Source organism: Panulirus ornatus, chromosome 52 (assembly GCF_036320965.1).
Source record: "Panulirus ornatus isolate Po-2019 chromosome 52, ASM3632096v1, whole genome shotgun sequence".
Lineage (NCBI taxonomy): Eukaryota > Metazoa > Arthropoda > Malacostraca > Decapoda > Palinuridae > Panulirus > Panulirus ornatus.
In genome coordinates, this window is record NC_092275.1 from 1,072,934 (window position 1) to 1,087,155 (window position 14,222).

Consider the following 14,222-nt stretch of genomic DNA (forward strand, 5'->3'; position numbering starts at 1 on the left):
CGTGACTAGTCATCATCACAGACAAATACTCCTCCTGTAACCAGTGATCATCACACACACATCCGCAACCCATGACCAATGATCATCATATCCTCAACCCATGACCAGTGATCATCATATCCTCAACCCATGACCAGTGATCATCACACATCCTAATCCTATGACCAATGATCATACACACATCTTTAGCCTATGACTAGTGCTCACATATCCTCAACCCATGACCAGTGACCATCACATATCTTCAACCCATGACCAGCGATCATCACTCATCCTCAACCTACGACCAATGACCATCCTCATCACATCCTCAACCTTGACCAGTGCTCATTTTTTTATCATCAATCTATGATCAGTGATCATCACACAAATCCTCAACCCATGACCAGTGATCATCTTACACATCCTCAACCCATAACCAGTGACCACCATCACCACATCCTTAACCCATGACCATTGATCATCACAGATCCTCAACCCATGACCAGTGATCATCACACTCATCCTCAACCCATGACCACTGACCTAATCACATAATAAATCCAAGACCAGTGATAATCTCAACGTATGACCAGTGATCACATACGCAACCAATGATCACAGACCATCATCATCATACATTTTCTACCCATGACTAGTGATCACACATCCTCAGCTATGACCAGTGACTCATCAGACATCTCACCCCATGGCCAATGGTCATCATACATCTTCACCCCATGACCAGTGATCATCACACACACACACATCCTCAACCCATAAGCAGTGATCATCACACACACATCCGCAACCCATGAATAGAGATCATCACATTCTCAACCCATGACCAGTGATCATCATCACACATCCTCATCCCATGACCAATGATCATACTCACATCATCACCCCATAACCCATGATCACACATCCTCATCCCATGACCAGTGACCATCACACATCCTCAACCCATGACCAGTGATCATCACTCATCCTCAACCTATGACCAGTGACCATCATCATCACATCCTCAACCGATGACCTGTGATCATCACACATTCTCACCCATGACCAGTGATCACACATCCTCAACCCATAACCAGTTATCATCACATATTCTCAACCCATGACCAGTGATCACATCCTTAACCAATGACCAGAGACCATCGTCATCAAATATCCTTTACCCATGATCAGTGATCACATATCCTCATCTATGACCAGTGAGTCATCAGATATCCTCAACCCATGACCACTGGTCATCATACATCTTCAACCAATGACCAGTGATCATCAAACACACATCCTCAAGCCATAACCAGTGATCATCACACACATATCCGCAACCAATAGCAAGTGATCATCACAATCTCAACCCATGACCAGTGATCATCATACCACATCCTAATTCCATGACCAGTGATTATGCACACATCCTTAACCCTGAACAGTGATCACACATCCTCAACCAATGATCAGTGACAATCTCACATACACAATTCATGACCGGTGTTCATCGCTCATCCTCAACCTATGACCAGTGACCATCATCATCACATCCTAAACCCCTGACCAGTGATCATCACAAATCCTTAATCCACGAACAGTGATCATCACACATTCTCAACCCATGACCATTGATAATCGTACACATCATCAACCCATGACCAATGACCAACGTCACCACATCCTCTACTCATGACCAGTGATCATCATACACATCCTCAACCCATGACCAGTGACCACTATCAACACATCCTCAACCTATGACCAGTGATCATAACACATCCTTAACCCATAACCAGTGATCATATCCTCAACCAATGACCAGAGATCATCATCATCATACAACTACCCATGACCAGTGATCACACATCCTCATATATGAAGTGACTCGTCAGACATCCTCAACCCATGACTAATGTTCATCATATATCCTCACCCCGTGACTAGTCATCATCACAGACAAATCCTCCTCCTATAACCAGTGATCATCACACACACATCCGCAACCCATGACCAATGATCATCATATCCTCAACCCATGACCAGAGATCATACACACATCCTAATCCCATGACCAATGATCATACACACATCTTCAACCCATGACCAGTGCTCACATATTCTCAACCCATGACTATTGACCATCACATATCCTCAACTAATGACCAGCAATCATAACTCATCCTCAACCTATGACGAATGACCATCAACATCACATCCTCAACTATGACCTGTGATCATTTTATATGATCATCTATGACCAGTGATCATCACACATATCCTGAACCCATGACCAGTGATCATCATGCACATCCTCAACTCCTAACTAGTGACAACCATCACCGCATCTTTAACCCATGACCATTGGTCATCACAGATCCTCAACCCATGACCAGTGATTATCACACACACCTTCAACCCATGACCACTGACCTCATCACATCCACAACCCAAGACCAGTGATCATCACACATCCTGAACCTATGACCAGTGATCACATCCTCAACCAATGACCAGAGACCATCATCATCATACATTGTCTACCCATGACCAGTGACCACACATCCTCAGCTATGACCAGTGACTCATCAGACATCCTCACCCCATGGCCAATAGTCATCATACATCCTCAACCCATGAACAGAGATCATCACACACACACATCCTCAACCCATAAGCAGTGATCATCACACACACATCCGCAACCAATGAATAGAGATCATTACATCCTCAACCTATGACCAGTGATCATCATCACACATCCTAATCCCATGACCAGAGTTCATCACACACATCCTCAACCCTAGACCACTGACCTCATCACACCCTGAACCCAAGACCAGTGATCATCACACATCTTCATCCTATGACCAGTGATCACATCCTCAACCAATGACCAGAGACCATCATCTTAATATATTGTCTACCCATGACCAATGATCACACATCCTCAGCTATGACCAGTGACACATCAGACATCCTCACCCCATGGCCAATGGTCATCATACATCATCAACCCATGACCAGTGATCATCACACATACACATCTCAACCCATAAGCAGTGATCATCACACTCATATCCGCAATCCATGATTAGAGATCATTACATCCTCAACCCATGAACAGTGATCATCATCATACACCCTAATCCCATGGCCAGTGATCATACTCACATCATCAACCCATGACCAGTGATCACACATCCTCAACCCATGACCCGTGACCATCACACATCCTCAATCCATGACCAGTGACCATCATCATCACATTCTCAACACATGGCCAGTCATCATCACACATTCTCAACCCATGACCAGTGATCACACATCCTCAACCCATAACCAGTTATCTTTACACATTCTCAACCCATGAACAGTGACCACATCCTCAACCAATGACCGGAGACCTATCATCATCATTCATCCTCTACCCTATGACCAGTGATCACACATCCTCAACTATGACCAATGACTCATCAGACATCCTCAACCCATGACCAATGGTCATCATTCATCTTCAACCCATGACAAGTGATCATCAAACACATCCTGAAGCCATAACCAGAGATCATCACACACACATCTGCAACCCATACACACTATCCTCAGGACTGTCGACACGCTATCCCGAGGACTGTCCACACATTATACCTAGTACTGTCCATAGGACTGTGATAACTCTATCCCTAAGACTGTCCACTCACTATCCTCAGGACTATGCACAAGTAATCCTTCGGACTCTACACACGCTATCAACAGGACAGTCCATTTGCTATCCCATGGACTGTCCACAAGCTTTCGCCAGGACTGTCGAAACGCTATCCCATGGACTGTCGACACGCTGTCCCTAGGACTGTTCACACATTATCACCAGGATTGTTCATACGCTATCCCCAGGAATGTCTACACGCTATCCCCAGGACTGTCCACACGCTGTCTCCAAGAATGTCTGCAATCTATCCCCAAGACTGTCATAACGCTATTCCCAAGACTGTCCACACGCTATCCCCAGGACTGTACACACGATATCAACAGGACTGTCCACTTACGATCCCCAGGTCTATCGACACGTTATCCCCAGGACTGTCCACACACAATTCCCATGACTGTCCAGATGCTATCACCATGACTGTGGACATTTTCGCCGGGACTATCGAAACGCGATCCACTGGATTGTTCACTAGTTATCCCCATGACTGTCTACGGGCTATCACCAGGACTATAGACCCGCTTTCTCCAGGACTCTCGAAACGCGATCCCCAGGACTGTTCACACGCTCATCCAGGAATGTCCACATACTATCCACAGGGCTGTAGACACGCTCTCCCCAGGAAGGTTAAACGCGATCCCCAGGACTGTTCACACGCTATCCCTAAGACAGTCCACACGCTATCCTCAGTACTGACCACACACTATCTTCAGAGCTGTAGACACGCTATCCCAAGGACTTTCCACACACTATCACCAAATTTGTCCACACGTTATCCCCAGGACTATCCACACTCTATCACCAGGAGTGTCCATACGCTTTCATCAGGACTGTCGACACACTATCCTGAATACTGTCGATATGCTATCGCCAAGACTGTCCAGAAATTATCCCCATGAGTGTCGACACGCTATACCCAGGGCTAGCCACACATTATCTCTAAGACTGTCCACACGCTATCCTCAGGACTGGCGTAACGCTATTCCTAGGACTGTCCACAAGCTATCCCCAGGACTGTCCACACACAGTCCTTTAGAATGTCGACACACTATCCCCAGGACTCTTAAAATTCTATTCCCATGACTGTCCACACACAATCCTCAGGACTGTCCACACGCTATCCTTGTGACTGTACACACTGCCATCCCCAGGACTGTCCACACACTATTCCCAAGACTGTGGAAAAGCTATGCCCAAGACTGTCGAGAAGCTATTCCCAGGACTGTCGACAAACTATCTCCAGGACTTTCCACACACTATCACCCGAACTGTCGACACGCTATCCCCAGGACTGTCTACACAATCCTCAGAACTGTTGACACACTATCCCAGGAGAATACGCACACTATCCACAGGACTGTCCACACGCTGTCCCAGGGACCGTCGAGAAGCTATCCCCAGGACTGTACACACGTTAACTTTAGGACTGACCACACACTATCCCGAGGAATGTCGACATGGTATTGCAAGGACTGTCCACACGCTATCACTAGGACTGTCAATACTCTATCCCTAGGACTGTCTACAGACTATCCTCAAAACTGTCGGCGCACTATCCCCAGCGCTATCCACTCACTATACCCAAGACTGTCGGTACGCTATCCCCAAGATTGTCGAAACGCTATCCCCAGAACTATCCATACGTTGACTCCAGGACTGAACACACACTGTCTAGAGGAATGTCGACACGGTATCCCAAGGACTGTCCACACACTATCCCTAGGACTGTCCACACACTATCCCCAGGGCTGTCCAAACATTATCCCCAGGACAGTCCACATGCTATTCCCAGGACTGTCCACACGCTTTCGCCAGGACTGTCGAAAAGCTATACCCATGACTGTCCACGCGCTATCCCTAAGACTGTTCACACGCTATCACCAGGACTGAATACACGTTATCCCCAGGACTGTTTACACGGTATCCCAAGGACTGTCCAGACGCTATCCCTATGACTGTCCACAAAATATCCCCAGGACTGTCGTAACGCTATTCCCAAGACTGTCCACACGCTATCCCCAGGACTGCCCACACGCTATCCCCAGGGCTGTCCACACGCTATCCCCAGGACTGTCCAGATGTTATCACCATGACTGTAGACACTCTTTCGCCGGAACATTCGAATCTCGATCCCCAGGAGTGTCCACCACATATTCCCATGACTGTCCACAGACTATTACCAGAACTGTAGACACGCTTTCGCCAGGACTGTTGAAACGCGATTCCAAGGACTGTCCAAACGCTATGCCCAGGACTGTCCACCAGTTATCCCCATGACTGTCCATCAGCTATCACTAGGACTGTAGACACGCTTTAGCCAGGACTGTCGAAATGCGATACCCAGGACTGTCCAAACGCTATCCCCAGGACTGTCCATATACTATCCCCAGGACTGTCGACACGCTCTGGCCAGGACTGTCCACGCGCTATCCCCAAATCTGTCCACATGCTATCCCCAGGACTGTAGACACACTTTCGCCAGCAAGGTCGAAAAGTGATCCCCAGGAGTGTCCACACGCTATCACTAAGACAGTCAACACGCTATCCCCAAGACTGTCGACACGCTATTCCCAGGACTGTCCACACACTATTAATAGGACTCTCCACACTCTCCTCAGTCCTGTCGACATGTTATCGCCAGGACTGTCCACAAACTATCGGCAGCACTGTCGACACGCTATCCCAAGGACTGTCCTCACACTATCCCCGTGACTGTCCACACACTATCCCCAAGACAGTCCACACGCTATCACCAGGATAAACTTAGCGCTATCCCCAGGAATGTCCATACGCTATCCCCGGGACTGTCGAGACGCTACCCCCAGGACTGTCTACACGCTCTTCCTAGGACTGTCCACACGCTATTAAGAGGAATATCCACACACTATCCTCAGAACTGTCGACATGCTATCGCCAGGACTGTCCACAAACTATCCTCAGCAATGTCGACACGCTATCCCAAGGACTGTCCACAAACTATCCCCAGGACTATCCACACACTATCTCCAGGACTGTCGACACCCTATTCCCAGGACTGTCCACACACTATCCCGAGGACTGTCGAGACGCTATCCCAAGGGCTGTCTACACGCTATTTCCAGGACTGTCCACACGCTATTGAGAGGACTATCCACACACTATCCTCAGGACTGTCGACACGCTATCTCCAGGACTGACGTAAAGCTATGCCCAGGAATGTCCACACGCTTTCCACAGGCATGTCCACATACTATCCCTACGACTGTCCACACGCTATCCACAGGACTGTCGACACCCTATTCCCAGGATTGTCCACACACTATCCCCAGGACCACCAACACATTATCACCAGGACTGTACACACCCTATCCCCGGGATTGTCCACACAATATCCCCAGAACTGTCCACAAGCTATGCCCAGGATTGTCGAAAAGCTAACCACAGGATTCTCCACACGCTGTCCCCAGGACTATCAGCACACTATCCTCAGGACTGTCGACAGGCTATCCCCAGGTCTGTCTACACATTATCCCAAGGACTGTCGACACGCTATCCCGAGGACTGTCCACACACACTATCCCCAGGACTGTCCATACGCTATCCACAGGACTGTCAAAACGCTATCCCTAGAACTGTCCACACACTATCCCAAGGACTGTCTACAGACTATCACGAGGACTGTATACACGCTTTCGCCAGGAATGTCGGAAAGCGATCCCCAGGACTGTCCCTACGCTATATCCAGGACTTTCCACACACTATCCCCGGGACTGTCCACAAGCTATCCCCAGTACTATCGAAACGCTATCCCCAGGACTGTCTACACAATATTCCCAGGACTGTCCACACGCTATCCTAAAGACTGTCCACACACTATTTCCAGGACTGTCGAAATGCTATTCCCAGGACTATTCACATGTTATCCCTAGGACTGTCGACACGCTATTCTCAGGACTGTCGACATTTTATCCCCACAACTGCCCACACTTTATCCCCAGGACTGTACACACGCTATCCCCAGGACTGTTGACATATTTTCTCCAAGACTGTCGTAACGCTATCTCCAGGATTCTTCACACGCTATCCTAAAGACTGTCCACACACTATCCCCAGGAGAGTATGTCCTGTATCCCAAGTACTGTGGATAAGCTATCCTCAGGACTGTCCACACACTATCCCCAGGACTTTCCCACTCTATCCCCAGGACTGTCCACAGACTATCCAAAGGTCTGTCCACAAGCTATTCCTAGTACTGTCGAAACGCTATCCCCAGGACTGTCCACACACTATCCCCAGGATTGTCCATACGCTATAATAAGGACTGTCCACACACTATCTTCAGGATTGTCGAAATGCTATATCCAGGACCGTCCACATGTTATCCCCAGGACTGTCTACACGCAATGAGTACTCAGGACTGTCGACATGTTATCCCCAAGACTCTCCACACGTTATCCTAAAAATTGTCCACACGCTATCCCCATGACTGTCCACAAGCTATCACTAGGACTATAGACAAGTTTTCGCCAGGACTTTCGAAACGCGATCCCCAGGGCTGTCCACAAGCTATCCCAAGGACTATCCATATGCTATCCCCATGACTGTCGACTCGCTATCCCCAGGACTCTCCACACGCTATCCCAGGACTGTCCACATGCTATCCCCAGGGCTGTAGACACGCTCTCGCCAGGAAGGTTAAACGCGATCCCCAGGACTGTCCACACGCTATCCCCAAGATAGTCCACACGCTATCCCCAGTATTGACCACACACAATCTTCAGAACTGTAGACAGGCTATCCCAAGGCCTTTCCACACACTATCCCAGGATTGTCCACACGTTATCCCCAGGACTATCCACACGCTATCCCCAGGACTGTCTACACGCTTTCATCAGGACTGTCGACACACTATCATCAGGACTATCCACTCATTATCCCCAGGACTGTCCACACGCTATCTCCACAACTGTCGAGAGGGTATCCCAAGGAATGTACATACGCTATCCCCAGGACTGCACACACGATATTACCAGGACTGTCGACACACTAGTCCTCAGTACTGTCGATATACTATCGGCAGGACTGTCCAGAAACTATCCCCAGGAGTGTCGACACGCTATACCCAGGACTGGCCACACACTATCCCTAAGACTGTCCACACGCTATCCTCAGGACTGGCGTAACGCTATCCCTAGGACTGTCCACACGCTATCCCCAGGACTGTCTACACACTATCCTTTGGAATGTCGACACACTATCCCCAGGACTCTCGAAACCCTATTCCCAGGACTGTCCACACACTATTCCCAGGACTGTCGACACACTATCCCCAGGACTGTCTACACAATCCTCAGAACTGTCGACATACTATCCCAAGGACTATCCACACATTATTCCCAGGACTGTCCACACGCTATCCCAAGGACTGTCGAACCGCTATCCCCAAGACTGTCCACACGCTAACCTCAGGACTGACCACACACTATCCCGAGAATGTAGACATAGTATCGCAAGGACTGTCGACACACTATCCCCAGTTCAGTCAACACGGTATCCCTAGGACTGTCTACACACCATCCCCAAAACTGTCCACGCACTATCCCCAGGGTTATCCACACACTATACCCAAGACTGTCGGCACGCTATCCCCAGGATTGACGAAACGCTATCGCCAGAACTATCCACACGTTGACTCCAGGACTGACCACACACTATCCAGAAGAATGTCGACACGGTATCCCAAGGACTGTCCACACACTATCGCCAGGACTGCAAAACGTTATCCCCAGGACTGTCCACACGCTATCCCCGGGACTGTCTACACGCTGTCTCTACGACTGTCTACACGCTATCCCCAGGACTGTCGAAAAGCTATACCCACGACTGTCCACGCGCTATCCCTAAGACTGTTCACACGCTATCCCCAGGGCTGTCCACACGCTATCCCCAGGACTGTCCACCAGTTATCCCCATGACTGTCCATCAACTATCACCAGGACGGTAGACACGCTTTTGCCAGGACTGTCGAAGCGCAATACACAGGACTGTCCAAACGCTATCCCCATGACTGTCCACAGACTATCACCAGGACTGTAGACACACTTTCGACAGTACTGTCGAAACGCGATACCAAGGACTGTCCAACGCTATCCCCAGGACTGTCCACCAGTTATCCCCATGACTGTCCATCAACTATCACCAGGACGGTAGACACGCTTTTGCCAGGACTGTCGAAGCGCAATACACAGGACTGTCCAAACGCTATCCCCTGGACTGTACATATCCTATCCCCAGGATTATCCTACACGCTCTGGCAAGGATTGTCCACGCGCTATCCTTAAGACTGTTCACACGGTATCCCCAGGGCTGTCCACACGCTATCCCCAGGACTGTCCAGATGCTATCACCGTGACTGTAGACACGCTATCTCCAGGACTGACTCAACGCTATCCTCAGGAATGTCCATACGCTATCCCCAGGACTGTCTACACACTATCCCTATGATAGGATCTCGCCAGCGCTGTCTGCAGGCTATCTCCAGGACTGTCGACACACTATTCCCAGGACTGTCCACATGCTATCCACGGGACTGTCGAGACGCTATCCCCAGGACTGTCTACACGCTATTCCCAGGACTGTCCACACGCTATTAAGAGGACCATCCACACACTATCCTCAGGACTGTCGACATGCTATCGCCAGAACTGTCCACAAACTATCCTCAGCAATGTCGACACGCTATCCCCAGGACTGTGCACACACTAACCCCAGGGCTGTCTACACACTATCTCCAAGACTGTCGACACCCTATTCCCAGGACTGTCCACACACTATCTCCACGACTGTCGAGACGCTATCTCCAGGACTGTCTACACGCTATTCCCAGGACTGTCCATACGCTATTAATAGGACTATCCAGACACTATCCTCTGGACTGTCGACACGCTATCTCCAGGACTGACGTAAAGCTATCCCCAGTAATGTCCACACGCTTTCCCAGGATTGTCCACACACTATCCCTAGGACTGTCCAAATGCTATCCACAGGATTGTCGAAACCCTATTCACAGGACGGTCCACACACTATCCCCAGGACCATCCACACAATATCACCAGGACTGTAAACACCCTATCCCCAAGATTGTCCACACAATATCCCCAGAACTGTCCACAAGCTATGCCCAGGATTTTCGAAGAGCTTCCCTAGGACACTTCACACGCTATCCCCAGGACTATCAACACACTATCCTCAGGACTGTCGATAGGCTATCCCCAGGTATGTCTACACACTATCCCCAGGATTTTCAACAGGCTATTCCGAGGACTGTCCACACACTATCCCCAGGACTGTCCACACGCTATCCACAGGACTGTCAAGACGCTATCCTCAGAACTGTCCACACACTATCACAAGGACTATCCACAGACTATCAAGAGGACTGTAGACACGCTTTCGCCAGGACTGTCGAATCGCGATCCCCAGGACTGTCCCCATGCTATATCCAGGACTTTCCACACACTATCCCCAGGACTGTTCACAAGCTATCCCCAGTACTGTCGAAACGCTATCCCCAGGACTGTCCAAACACTATCCCCAGGATTGTCCACACGCTATCCTAAGGACTGTCCACACACTATCTCCAGGACTGTCGAAATACTATCCCCAGGACTGTCCACATGTTATCCCCAGGACTGTCGACACGCTATTCTCAGGACTGTCGACATGTTTATCCCCACGACTGTCCACACGTTATCCCCAGGACTGAACACACGCTATCCCCAGGACTGTCCACACGCTATCCCCAGGACTGTCAACACACTATCTCCAAGAGTGTCGTAACGCTATCTTCAGGATTGTTCACACGCTATCCCCAAGACTGTCCACACACTATCCCCAGGACAGTCTGCCCAGTATCCCAAGGACTGTCAACAAGTTATCCTAAGAAATGTCCACATGTTATTCCCAGGACTGTCGACATGTTATCCCCAGGACTGTTCACACACTATTCAAAGGACTGTCCACAAGCTATTCCTAGTTCTGTCGAAACGCTATTACCAGGACTGTCCACACACTATCTCCAGGATTGTCCATACGCTACCCTAAGGACTGTCCACACACTATCTCCAGTACTGTCGAAATGCTATCCACAGGACTGTCCACATGTTATCCCCAGGACTGTCCACATGTTATTCCCACGACTGTCCACACGTTATCCCCAGGAATGTCCATACGCTACCCCCAGGACTGTCCACACGCTATCTCCGGGACTGTCGACACACTATATCCAAGACTGTCGTAACGCTATCCCCAGGACTGTCCACAACCTATCCCCAAGACTGTCGACACAATATCCCCATTACTGTCGGCAGACTATCCCTAGGACTGTCGACACGCTATCCCCAGTGATGTCGACAACGTATTCCCATGACTGTCGACACTCTATCCCCAGGACTGTGCGCACACTATCCCTAGGACTGTCGACAAACTATCCCAAAAATGTCGACACACTATCCCAGGACTGTCGACACGCTATCCCCAGGGCTGTCGAAACACTTTCCCCGGAACTGTCCAAACGCTATCCCCAGGACTGTCCACACGCTATCCACAGGACTGTCGACAAACAATCCCTAGGACTGTCCACCCGCTATTCCCAGGACTGTCCATGCACTATCCCCAGGACTGTTCACACGCTATCCCCAGTAATTTCCACACACTATCCCCAGGACTGTCTACAAGCTATTCCCAGTACTGTCGAAACGCTATCCCGAGGACTGTCCTGACACTATCCCCAGGATTGTCCATACGCTATCCTAAGGACTGTCCACACACTATCTCCAGGACTGTCGAAATGCTATCCACTGGACTGTCTCCATGTTATCACCAGGACTGTCGACACGCAATACTCATGACTGTCGCCATGTTATCCCCACGACTATCCATGCGTTCTCCCCAGGACTGTCCACACTCTATCCCCAGGACTGTCCGCACACTATCCCCAGGAATGTTGACAAGCTATCCTCAGGACTGTCGACACACTATCCCCAGGACTCTTCATACGCTATTCCCAGGACTGTTGAAATGTTATCCCTAGGACTGTCCACACGCTATCCACAGGACTGTCGACAAACTATCCTCAGGCCTGTCCACACGCTATTCCCAGGACTGTCCTTGCACTATTTCCAGGACTGTTCACACTATCCACACTGTCCACACACTATCCCTAGTCTGTCCTACAAGCTACTGTCGAAACTATCCCCAGGACTGTCCAGACAATATGCCCAGGACTGTCGACACAATAACCCCATTACTGTCCACACGCTATCCCTAGGACTGTCGACACGCTATCCCTAGTAATGTCGACACCGTATTCCCAGGACTGTCCACACTCTATCCCCAGGACTGTCCACACACTATCCCCAGGACTGTCGACAACCTATCCCAGGACTAACGACACACTATCCCCAGGACTGTCCAGACACTATCCCAGGATCGTCCACACGCTATCCTATGGACTGTCCACACACTATCTCCAGGACTGTCGAAATGCTATCCCCAGGACTGTCCACATGTTATCCTCAGGACTGTCGACACGCTATACTCAGGACCGTCGACATGTTATCACCAAGACTGTCCACACGTTATCCCCAGGACTGTCCACGTGCTATCCCCAGGACTGTCCACACGCTATCCCCAGGACTGTCGACACACTATCTTCAAGACTGTCGTACCCCTATCCCCAGGACTGTCCACAAGCTATCCCCAGGACTGTCAACACAATATCCCCATTACTATCCACACACTATCCCTAGGACTGTCGACACGCTATCCCCAGTAATGTCGACACCGTATTCCCAGGACTGTCCACATTCTATCCCCAGAACTGTCCGCACACTATCCCCAGGCCTGTCGACAGGCTATCCCCAGGACTGTCGACACACTATCCCCAGGACTGTCGACACACTATCCCCAGGACTCTCCACACGCTATTCCCAGGACTGTCGGAACGTTATCCCTAGGACTGTCCACACGCTATCCACAAGACTGTAAAAAACTATCCCCACTACTGTCCACACGCTATTCCCAGGACTGTCCATGCACTTTCCCCAGAACTGTTCACACGCTATCCCCTTGACTATCCATACACTATCCCCAGGACTGTCGACAGCTATCCCCAGGACTGTCCACATGTTATCCCAAGGACTGTTCATACGCTATCCCAAGGACTGTCGACACGCTATCCCAAGGACCCTGGACTGTCGACACGCTATCCACAGGGATGTCCAAACGCTATCCCCAGTTCTGTCAAAACACTATCCCAAGGGTTCCCAGAGACTACCCTGGGCGATCCACACACTATACCCAGGACTTTCGACAAGCTATCCCCAGGATTGTCCACATAGTATCCCCAAGACTGTCCATCACGCTATCCCCAGGACTGTCCACACGCTATCCCCAAGACTGTCCACACGCTATCCCCAGGACTGTCCAAATGCTATCCCCTAGGACTGTCCACATGATATCCCCAGGGCTATCCACAAGCTATCCCCAGGAC